We start from the raw sequence: 12376 nt of genomic DNA, 5'->3' as shown, positions 1-12376 counted from the left end.
TTTACGTGAGGATCAGAAAGTGTTGCACTGCCGCCCGTCACCAGTTGCCGTTACAGCTACAGACGACTCTTCAGATGCAGACGAGGAACTGTAAACTGCTAGGTAAATGCATTATTTCTTATTTACACCCGGTTAGGTTAGGTTAGATGAGGTTTGGTTAATGTCATGGGGGGTCTGGGGGGCAAAGCCCCCCAGTTAGGAAGCACGGCCAGGGTTGGGGGGTCTGGGGGGCGAAGCCCTCCAGTTAGGAAACACGAACTCCCTAAGAAGCTTAAAATTATTTTCTTCCGAAGGATTTTAGTGTTTTTTGTTTGATTTTGATAACAGTTCCAGTAGGAAATCACTCGCTTTTGCGTTTTTCCCCCACGCAAAACCCTGGTTTCCCACAGGTCCCCCAGTATTCTTAGGGGGGGGGGGAAGAACCGCAAAAAAAATACGTTTCACGTGATAAAAGGCATCCAACCTGAGTGTTTTCTGTTGTTTTTGGTGTGATTTTTGTTGATTTTGACCGGTCCTTTCCACCGTAAGTCGCTAGTGTCGTTCAACAAAAACTAGCGACTTGCGATAGAAACGAAGGTCAAAATCGATCGAATTACACCACAAACAACAGCAAACACTCAGGTTGGATGAAAAAATAGGATGAGGGCAACGTGTAAAAATTGACCTAATAATCAACCTGTGAAACATTCAATAGAAAATCTGGAAAGGCCGCGGCCGTTTGGTAAAGAATGAATCAGTTGTGTATACATTTGTAATTTAGCACATCTGACATGGCTAACACAGTAACTTACTGGTGGAGTCTATCATTGAAGGACGCAGTGAACACCCTCCACACGATCGTCCTGACGGGGAAATGATCAAGTACACCTCGGTGCTCGGGCCTCGGCTCACCAATAATTACAGACAGCTGACGCCACAAGACAAACAACAATCACACCACTGATGCTGACTCCGCCATCTTTCCACTCCATTTATCGCTTGTGCTGTATAGATTTACCATCAGAACTTGGCAAAAGTTACATACATTCCTAAGCACCATGTTAATATCTTTGAACGCATACTTTAAAATATTTAGATTTCAAGTGCTCTTAAGTACGTGACCTCTTGAACAGGATTATTGTTCAGAAAGACGGCGGCCATATTGCTTCATAATTCAATGCTGCCCTTTAGTTAGGAAGTATCAATGATGTGTCTGTGCCATAACTCTGTGGTGCCACACCAAGGCCTTCTAAAATTAGAAGGCCTCGTCGGTGGGGGGGACGGTAAGCCGTGACGTACTTATAGGTAGGTCTAGGTAGTGTTGGGTCAGCTATGGTCGGCAGAGGTCACGCTGTGGGTTCAGTAACAATAAGGACGGAAAAACATTGTATTATATATTGATATTTACATTATTTGTATGTTTTATTAAGGTAATAATGCCTTACATGTGTTGTGTTCCCAGATGTAAGGGAAATTATAAAAATGGACCAAAAGTAAGTGTATTTTCCTTCCCGCAAGATAAAGAACTTGCCTCCAAGTGGCTACGTGCCATTAAGCGCGACCAGTTCACTCCAAATCGGAACAGCAGGGTAAGTACAACATTATTTTCTGTTCATTATTATCAGAAAAGTGTAGAGAGTACAGTGAGAAGCTTTAAGTCATCGTAATTGTACTGAATATAAGAAAAATGAGGCCTTAGCCATACTAGGGTGTAGGACCAAAGCCATTACACAGACGTGGCTGGAGCTGGATCTATCTATCTATTGCCAGACTCCTCAATCCCGTTTGGGGTGGCCACAAACAAATCGCCTTCAAGTCGCCCTATCCCCCGCCATTTCACTGCCCTGCTCCCAGCTCACACCCCCCTCTCTCATATACCTCTCCACCCCATCCCTCCATCTCATCCTCGGCCTCCCCATCCCTCTTCCCCCCTCCACCTCACTCACATACACTCTCTTCGTCAGTTTCTCACCCTCCATCCTCTCCACATGGCCAACCCACCTCAGTGTGTTCTTCATAACGCTTCCTATCACATCCACATCCACACCACAACGCTCCTTTATATCCTCATTCGTCAGCCTGTCTCTCCACGTGACTCCACAGGCTCCTCTTAAATAACTAATTTCCACTGCTCTCACTCTTGACTTGTGTCCTTCCAACAATGTCCAAGCTTCACTTCCGTACGTTAGAGTTGGTATCACAATACTGTCATGTAGTAGCTTTTTCACTTCCATGCTCACTTCCCTGTTTCTTATCACTGCTTTCAAAGAACCAGCAACCTTTCTTCCCTGCTGTACCCTTTGCAGCACTTCACCCTCCAAACCTCCATCCTTACTCATCACACTACCCAAGTACTTAAACGTACTCACATTTTCCAATTCCTCACCATCCAACCTCGCTGTACATTCACTAACTTCACCTCTCTCAAAGACCATCACTTTACTCTTCCCTACATTCACCTTTAGATTCCGTTTCTTACACACTCTCTCAAACTCATCCACCAAGCCTTGCAGCTCCCCTTCGTCTTCACTCAACAACACAGTATCATCTGCAAACAACAGTACAGGGAGTTTCCAAACACTATCCTCTCTCACCAGGGCCACTCCAACATCCACTACCCTACCTTGTACCTCTTTTATTACCCCATCCATGTACAGATTGAACAACCATGGAGACATGACACATCCCTGTTTCAAACCAACTTTCAAAGAGAAAAATTCACTTAGTTCACCATCCACACGCACTGCAGCCTTCGCACCATTGTACATACTCTTCACAGCATGCAACAACTTCCCATCTACTTCATATATTCTTAACACTTTCCACAATCCTTGTCTATCCATCCTGTCATATGCTTTCTCCAAATCCATGAAAGCCACATACAACTTCTTTCCCTTCTCTAAAAACTTTTCCACTAAAGATCTAAGAATGAATATCTGATCTACACAACCTCTTCCCTTCCTAAAGCCTCCCTGTTCTTCTCCAACTAATTTCTCTGTTCTTTCTCTAACTCTGTCTATAAGTATCCTACCATACACTTTTCCTATTATACTAAGAAGACAAATGCCCCTATGATTACCACACACTTTTTTTTCCCCTTTTCCTTTGTACAAGGGAATAATTATACCTGACTTCCAATCCTCCGGGACTCTACCTTCCTCCCAGGCCAATCTGCACATCTTCCACATCCATTTTACTACTATCTCTCCCCCATGCATCAGCATTTCACCACACACTCCATCAATTCCTGGGGCTTTCCCCGATTTAACTTTTTTCATTGCTTCCACAACTTCTATCCTACTGATTTCTTCCTGTCTTCTCACCTCCCTCCTTCTCCCAGCCATTCCCCAGCCACTTATACTCGCATTACTTCCATCCTCTACATTCAACAATTCCTTAAAGTGTTCTCTCCATCTGTTCACTTTTTCTCCCTTCTCCACTAGTAATCTACCATTTTTATCTTTCACTCCCCTGCTAACTTCACTTCCACCCTGTCTTACTCTTTTCACTTCTCTCCAGAACATTTTCTTACAGTCCCTCTACTTTACACTCAAATTCCTTCCAAATTCCTCATCCACTTTCTTCTTACTCTCTCTTACTAATCTTTTCACCTCTCTCTTTCTTTCCACATATAACTCTCTCTTCCGCCTCTCAACTTCTTCCACGTCCCTATTTCTCATCCATTCATTGTATGCTTTCTTCTTTTGTACCACAGCCTGTTTCACCTCTTCAGTCCACCATGCTGTTCCTTGCACCCCCCTCCGTCTTCTCTTCCTTCCACACACCACATCACATGCTGCACATATTTCTTCTGTAAATATCTTACACACACCTTTCACGTCTGCCATCTGCTCCAATTCATATTTGCCCAATCGTTCCTCCACTTCTCTCTTATACTCTGCCTTTTTCTCATCCTCTTGTAACCTTTCCACTCTCCTTTTTTTTTTTTTTTTTTTATGCGAGGAAGAAGGAACCAAAGGGCATGAGCCCGCAGTAACAGTTCCCTCCAAGAGAAAAACAAAATACAATAGAGAGCCAAATTCAAGATCCGATCATTTTGAGATGCCTGGACACACTACGTTTGAAAGACTGGAGATCATAGGCAGAAGGAAATACAGACAGAGGGAGACAGTTCCAGAGCTGACCTGTTGCATAAATGAAAGACTGGGAGTAACGGTTAACTCTTGCATTAGAGAGTTGGACAGAAAAGGGATGAGAGTTTGCTGCCAGACGAGTGCTACGCGCCCGTCGTAGAGGTGGAGGAATGCAAGCAGACAGTTCAGAGGAGCAGTGACCATTAAAGTAGCGATAGAAAAGAGATAAAGATGCAACAGTGCGGCGAAGAGACAGAGGTTGAAGGGAGTCAGTAAGAGGAGGAGAGTTAATGAGACTAAAAGCCTTTGACTCCACCCTATTGAGAAGAGCTGTATGTGAGGAGCCTCCCCACACATGAGAGTTGTACTCCACACAGGGGCGGATAAAACCCCTGTATAGAGTCAACAATTGTGCAGGGGTAAAGAAAGAGCGGAGTCGGCTTAGCACACCCAATCTCTTGGAAGCAGATTTTACAAGAGATGTAATATGATCTTTCCAAGATAAGTCCCGAGTAAATGAAACCCCAAGCATGTTCAAGGATGATGCAGGATTAAGCTGAATATTATTAAACATTAGTGGGTATACCTGTGGAAGATTTTGTCGGGTTGATAGGTGTAAGAACTGAGTCTTAGATGCATTAAAGACAACCATATTATTTTTACCCCAGTCAGAGATATGAGCCAAGTCAGACATTAGGTGTGCCATAGCCTCATCCCTTGTTTCTTGAAGTAACTGTTGAGATGGGCGTTGCGGGAACCGAATGGAAAGGTGAAGGGTGGAGTCATCAGCGTATGAGTGGATAGGGTTAGATGTACAGCTTAGAAGATCATTGATGAATAAAAGGAAGAGAGTTGGTGATAGGACAGAGCCCTGAGGAACACCACTGTTGATAGATCTAGGAGAAGAACGATGGCCGTCTACGACAGCAGCTATAGAACGACCAGAAAGGAAGCTAGCGATGAAGGCACAGATAGAAGGATAGAAACCGTAGGAGGGCAGTTTGGAAATTAAAGATTTATGCCAGACTCGATCAAAAGCCTTTGATATGTCAAGTGCAATGGCAAAGCTTTCGCCAAAGTCCCGAAAGGAGGATGACCAGGAGTCTGAAAGGTAGGTGAGGAGATCGCCAGTGGAGCGTCCCTGACGGAACCCATACTGACGATCAGAAAGAAGGTTGTGATAGGAAAGATGCCTTAAAATTTTTCTATTAAGAATTGACTCGAAAACTTTTGAAATACAGGACGTTAAAGCAATTGGACGATAGTTGGAGGGTTGGGAGTGGTCACCCTTCTTTGGGACTGGCTGAATGAGAGCAAACTTCCAGCAAGAAGGAAAGGTACAAGTTGACAGACAAAGGCGAAAGAGTTTGCCTAGGCAGGGTGTAAGCACAGAAGCACAGTTTTTGAGAACAACAGGAGGGACCCCATCAGGCCCATATGCCTTGTTAGTACTGAGGCCAGTAATGGCAGAAAATACATCAACTGAAGAAATTTTAATGTCAGCCATGAGGAAGTCAGAGGGGGGAAGTGATGGAGGAACAGCACCGGAATCGTCTAAGGTGGAATTGGAGGAGAAAGTCTGTGCGAAGAGATCTGCTTTATCAGTAGAAGAAATAGCTACAGAACCATCAGAGTAGAAAAGAGGAGGGAAGGATGATGAGGTAAAGTTGTTAGAAAGATTTTTGGCAAGGTGCCAGAAGGAGCGGGAAGAATTTGAGTTAGAGAGTTGAGAGCATTTAGTATGGATGAAATTATTTTTAGTAGAGCGAAGAACAGACTTAGCACGATTCCGGGCAGAAACTTAAAGATTATGTGATTCAGGGGTGGGTTGGCTCCGATACCTTTTGTAGGCCTTCTCCTTGTTGCGGACAGCATTAGAACAAGCGTGATTAAACCAAGGCTTTCTTGTGTTAGTCAAAGGATATGAGAAAGGAATGTATGCTTCCATGCCCGAGAGAATAACCTCCGTAATGCGCAAGGCACACTCAGATGGCTCACGGCCATGGAAGCAATAATCATTCCAGGGAAAATCAAAGAAGTACTGCCTGAGGGCCTCCCAGTCCGCGGCTCCAAAATGCCAGAGATGACGTTTCCCTGGAGGGTCCGCAGGCCGTACTGGAGCGATAGGACAGGTTAAGGTAATAAGGTTGTGATCGGAGGAGCCCAACGGAGAGAAAAGATTAACAGAGTAAGCAGAAGGATTAGTTGTGAGGAAGAGGTCAAGTATGTTGGAGCTCTCTCCAAGGCGGTCAGGGATACGGGTAGGGTGCTGTACAAGCTGCTCTAGGTCATTAAGGATAGAAAAGATGTAGGCTTGTTCACCAGGTGGATCCGTGAAAGGAGAGGAGAGCCAAAGGTGGTGGTGAACATTGAAATCTCCAAGAATGGAGATTTCAGAGAAAGGAGAAATGGACAACAACTACTCCTTCCTCTCGTCTTTCCCTTCTTCTATTCCTCCATCTTACTTGCATTCTAATTCTGGCCACCACCAAGTAGTGGTCAGAAAGTCCACTCCCCGAACCTCTATACACTCTTGCATCCTTTACACATCTTCGCATCCTTTCATCCACACACACATAATCAATCATTGCCTTCCTTTCATTCAGTTCACCACCCACCCTTCTCATCACTCGTCATGTATACCTGTGGATCATTTTATGCCTGAAGAGGGTATTGGCTATCACCAACCCCCTCCCAGCACAAATGTCCACTAACGCACTCCCATTCTCATATATCTCAGCAGGCAGACCCCACTCACCAACTATTCCATCCATTTCACATTCCCAATTTTACCATTCATATCACCAATCAAAAACACTCTCTCATTCCTTCCAAACTTTTCCATGCACACTTCCACATTTGTCCAGAACTCTTCTCCCACTCTCCTAGCACGATCTTGCGTTGGTGCATACACACACACAATCGCCCACATTTGTATTCCAACTTTCAACTTTACCCACACAATCCTTGACCCAACTGATCCATACTGTCTTATGCTCCTCTTCCATCTTTTACTCACAACTATACATACTCCTTCCTTTGCCCTCTCATTCTCACCTACTCATGCACATATACCCCATCCATACTCCCATTCTCTCACCCTTTCTCCTTTCCATTTTGTTTCAGTTATTCCACATACATCCACTTTCGCACCCTCAAGCACCTGGACAATCTCTCTCTCTTTCACCTCATCATTCGCTCCTCTTACATTCCATGTACTCATTACCAAATCCTTTGTCCGGTCCTGGGTCGTCATCGTTTGATCAGTCCTTGTCCGAGGCTTCTTGTTCATTTTTTTTAGTTAGTTGTTTTCCGGGGAGGGGCACTAACCCTCCGCCAACCCTTTTAGTCGCCTTTTACGACAAGCAGGGATACTGGGGGAGTATTCTTGAAAACCACCCTACCCACAGAAGCTGGATAAGAGAGGAAAATATAACCCTTCATTTTTCCTACATATCTTCACAGCTTTCCTCTATAAAGAAACTGAATCGAATTCAAACGAAATCTGCATTACCTTGTTCACCCCGTATATAAGAGGCCCAATATAATACCTCCAGTATACCATCAATATAACACCCCAATACACAGTAAGATTCTAAGTATAACACCCCAATATACTACCAATATTACAGCCCCAATATACCACCAATATAATACCCCAATGTAATACCAGCAATATAGCACCCCAATATACCACCAATATAACAGCCCCAAAATACCACCAATATAATACCCCAATGTAATACCAGCAATATAGCACCCCAATATACCACCAATATAACAGCCCCAATATACCACCAATATAACAGCCCCAATATACCACCAATATAACAGCCCCAATATACCACCAATATAACAGCCCCAATATACCACCAATATAACAGCCCCAATATACCACCAATATAACAGCCCCAATATACCACCAATATAACAGCCCCAATATACCACCAATATAACATCACAATATACCACCAATATAACAGCCCCAATATACCACCAGTATAACAGCCCCAATATACCACCAATATAACATCACAATATACCACCAATATAATATCACAATATACCACCAATATAATATCACAATATACCACCAATATAACAGCCCCAATATACCACCAATATAACATCACAATATACCACCAATATAACATCACAATATACCACCAATATAATATCACAATATACCACCAATATAACAGCCCCAATATACCACCAATATAACAGCCCCAATATACCACCAATATAACAGCCCCAATATACCACCAATATAACAGCCCCAATATACCTCCAATATAACAGCCCCAATACGTATATTATATATATATATATATATATATATATATATATATATATATATATATATATATATATAATAAATAATGCCAGATTTCAGATTTCACTACATACGTTTCTTTTGTAGTAACTCTTCTTTTACCATTGTAAATTTTTCATGTGAATAAAATTATGAGTACCAATAAGTCTATTAATATATAATATCATTTAAACAACACACACACACACACACACACACACACACACAACAAAGAGTTAGTGAGGCAGAACCTTGACCGCTACCTGACCACGCACCTTGCCCCTGACCTACGCGGCTGACGTCACAAGAGGATTGGAGAAGCCTTCTAATTTTAGAAGGCCTTGGCCACACGCCCGCCGCAGACGTGTGATTTTGGCGGTCATATTGAAACACCGACACTCTAATTCAAATTCAAATACTTTATTTCCACTAAGCAGTGATTATTAATAAAGAGACACTTTTTGCTTATAATACAAAAACATATATGGGTTATGATTTTTTTCCTGCCTAGTGCATCGAATTATATTGGGTACATTTTGCCAATGAGTATAAAACAACGCCATAGGTCTTACCCTTTATGGCACTGTCCATGTTATGAAACCGAATGTCCAGATTGATAAAGGCCGGAAGAAACATGGAAATATCTACAAGAGAATGTGAACAGAAGAGAAGAGGACATGGAGAGAAAGACTGAAGATAAATGGGCCCATTTTAGAGGCCTCATTCATGCAGGGATACTGTGGAAGAATCTTCCCGCCCCACCCCATGGAGCAGCACTCTTATAGAATTAGTTAAATATCCGCGCGGCAAGGTGAGCCAGACACCACCACCCCAGGAGGAGAGTACGGGGGAGGGGGGCGATAACAACCCCACTAGGGGATGACAGGGAGGCTGGTTTACCTGTCACATCTACCAGTCAAGAGCGTCATATGTCCCTCGCGACCCGATGCCCTACTTCTCCGCAGCCAGACCACCCGGCAGCGTGCAGGAAAACGACACTACACTCAAGCAGAGGGAACTCTCACCAGAATCGGGGTGGGACTTGCATAGACAAGCTCCCAAGCAGACCCTCGAACACTGAGTCCCCTGGACCTGTCTTCTTTTTGACAGAGGACTCAGGAGGAGCCTCAAGGGTTGCTATCCCCCAGAAGGAGCAGCAGACATGCCAGAGCGCCGCCTCCTCTGCACCCGACCCCAGCCCCCGGCCTCCCCAGGTCCTCTCCCAGAACCCCAATAACAATGAAGGGCCGGCACCGAGCTGTGCACCTGTTGGCCCTCTTTGGCCCCAGCCCCAAGAGCCCGGCCTCCTGTCAGGCCATAGCGACTAGAGAGCCGCCCTACACACCACCGGCCCACTCTTCTCTCACTCGTGGCAACCCAATGGACCACCTTCATCTATACTACTCACCGGGCAGCCCCCCTCCCACGCCAGGCCGTCACTTGGAACTCCCGTCATAGCGGGCCCTACCCTCCTCTCTGTCAGAAACTGTGAGTAGTAAATCCTCCCTTTACATTCCCCCAGTGTGACCAGCCCCACCCCACAGTGAACCCTCCCTGTGATCCCCCGCAAATAACGTGTGATCTTTCCCCAGTATGCACACCCCCTGTGCATTCTAGTGTACCCTATTACTCAAAGTGCTATTACACGGAGTACTCAGCACACCCGCACGAGTCGGTTCCTCCCCCCAACTGTGACCAATATTCCCCCAGTGTCACCTCCCCCACTGGACAACAGACGTCAGTGTAACCGCACCCGTGGACTCGCACTAAATCCCCCCCCCTCCCTCCACTCCCACGAGAATACACCCACCCCAGCCTCATCAAATCCCCCTCGGGTGACTGCCAGTGTGAGACCATATACATATATAGTCTCTTGTATGTGACGCGGCATAGACTAAGTTTGCTAGGGCTTCGTCTATGTGACGCAATATATTATATTAGCTAGGCTTTCATCTCTGTGACGCGGACACCTAGGCTTAAGGTTGAGTATATATCTATATTATCATCTCAGTTTTGCCGGAGACACTAAGCCCTGTTGTATATCAATGTGTCACATGTCATGTGCCTGAATATTCTGTGGAATACTTGTTGTGATACTGGATGGACATATTGTAAAATTAGTCAGGTGCGATCCCATATTAGACGAGCCGAACTAGGAATTGAGAGTGATCCTTGTAACTGCTATTGTATCCACCCAGCTTTGATCATGGAATAGTGTATGTGTGTATTTTTAGTAAATATATAAGTGTACTCTTGGACCCAAGGTGTTTGTGTTTTTCCCTTCCTGGCTGACCCTGACCCGGTCTCGAACAAAGAACCCCACATTGCACCATACCTAGGACCGAGAAGTCAGAACCTAGAATACGCTGCATAACATTTAGCAACAAGATATATTTCTTACCTGTGAAATGTAATGCCATCTCTCTCTGATGAATTCCCGCATCCTTTGCATCCAGAAGCAACACACCTGACCGTGGCACTCTATATTATGGAATCATCAGCTGTTTTTAACCCCTTAACCACGGGGTGTCACTTTCATGACGCTCAGGTGCAATGGATCATACCACAGGGCGTCACTTTTGTGATTCTGTGTTATTTTGAATTATCCCGGGCTTACAAGTGGTGGGTTGTATCATCTGTCATTACTGCCAATGTCCAACACTAGTCAGCACTCCAAATTTCATCTGTACTCCCATCCATTGTTGACAATTCAGCCATTTTTCCCCGTTCCTGACTCCCCTCCCTACCTCCCCTCCATTACCCTGTCCTCTCACCTCCCCGGCCACGCTGCGCTAAAGCAAATTTCCCCCGGAATTATCCACTGATTTCATCCATTGAAATAAGCCCTATGCCCTATTCTTATACAAAATAATATATACCAAAAAGAAACAAGGTAAGTGATAGTGCTATACACCTTGATTTGGCTAATTATCACCTGACAACACCTCACGTGCACTCGTTCGCTAATTTCCCACGGAAATTTCCCCTTTGAAATATGCCGTATAATCTATTCTCGTAAAAAAAATTTTATATAAGAAAGGAAGGGAGAAGCCAAAGTGACATTTACATTCACCTGGAACTACCTACTTTTTTCTGTATTTTCGAGATTTCCTACTAATCATTTTTTAGCATGTACTGCTACTGTCCACCAATAGTCCACACTCCCAATCTCATCTGTACTCCCATCCATTGTTGACGATTTAGCCATTTTCCCCCGTTCTTGACTCCCCTCCCTACCTCCCCTCCAGTACTCTCTCACCCCTCCCTACCTCACCTCCTTTCCTATCGCCTGCCCTGCCGCGCTGCGCTAAGCAAATCTCCCCCGGATTTTTCCACAGATTTCATTCATTGAAATAAGCCCTATGCCCTATACTTATACAAAATAATATATCCCATCCATCCATTGCCAGACGCCATGTATCCCGAACGAGGTGGCCAAGGGCTTAGAGTTAGTTGTTTTACAGGGAGGGGCACTAATCCTCCACCAACCCCACTTGACACGTAGGGATGCCAACAGCATCTGGTGTTCCCAAGCGGTCACCCATCCAAGTACTAACCAGACCCAACATTGCTTAACTTTGCTGATCAGACGGGAAGCGGTGTACTCAACGTCGTATACCAAAAAAAATAAGGTAAGTGATAGTGGTATACACCAGGAATTGGCTAATTATCACCTGACAACACCTCACATGCATTCATTCGCTAAATTCCCACGGTAATTTCCCCTTTGAATTATGCCTTGTAATCTATTTCTGTAATAAAAATATATATCAGAAAGGAAGGGAGAAGACTAAGTGACGTTTACATTCACCTGGAACTACCTATTTCTTTATGTATTGCCGAGATTTTCTATCAATAATTTCTTAGCATGTAAGTTAGCAGCTGTCAGCCCCATTGTCACTGTCAACCCTTGCCTTCTCAGATAAGCCGCACCATTTAGTTCCTTGTCCTCCTCTGTGGTCAAAGCATGTCGCACTTGCGCCCCGCC

The 12376-nt window shown here is 44.5% G+C and overlaps 1 pseudogene; it reads right to left on the bottom strand.

The window, feature by feature from the left end:
• Positions 1 to 11896: 11896 nt before the first annotated feature.
• On the bottom strand, positions 11897 to 12015 carry LOC145416588 (5S ribosomal RNA; annotated as a pseudogene).
• Between the last annotated feature and the right edge of the window lie 361 nt (positions 12016 to 12376).

This window comes from Coenobita brevimanus, chromosome 106 (genome assembly GCF_032717465.1).
Source record: "Coenobita brevimanus isolate Jiangsu-jjx chromosome 106, ASM3271746v2, whole genome shotgun sequence".
NCBI classification, from domain to species: domain Eukaryota; kingdom Metazoa; phylum Arthropoda; class Malacostraca; order Decapoda; family Coenobitidae; genus Coenobita; species Coenobita brevimanus.
Note: the sequence above shows the minus strand (reverse complement) of the source record. Positions and strands in the feature narration are given on the sequence as shown.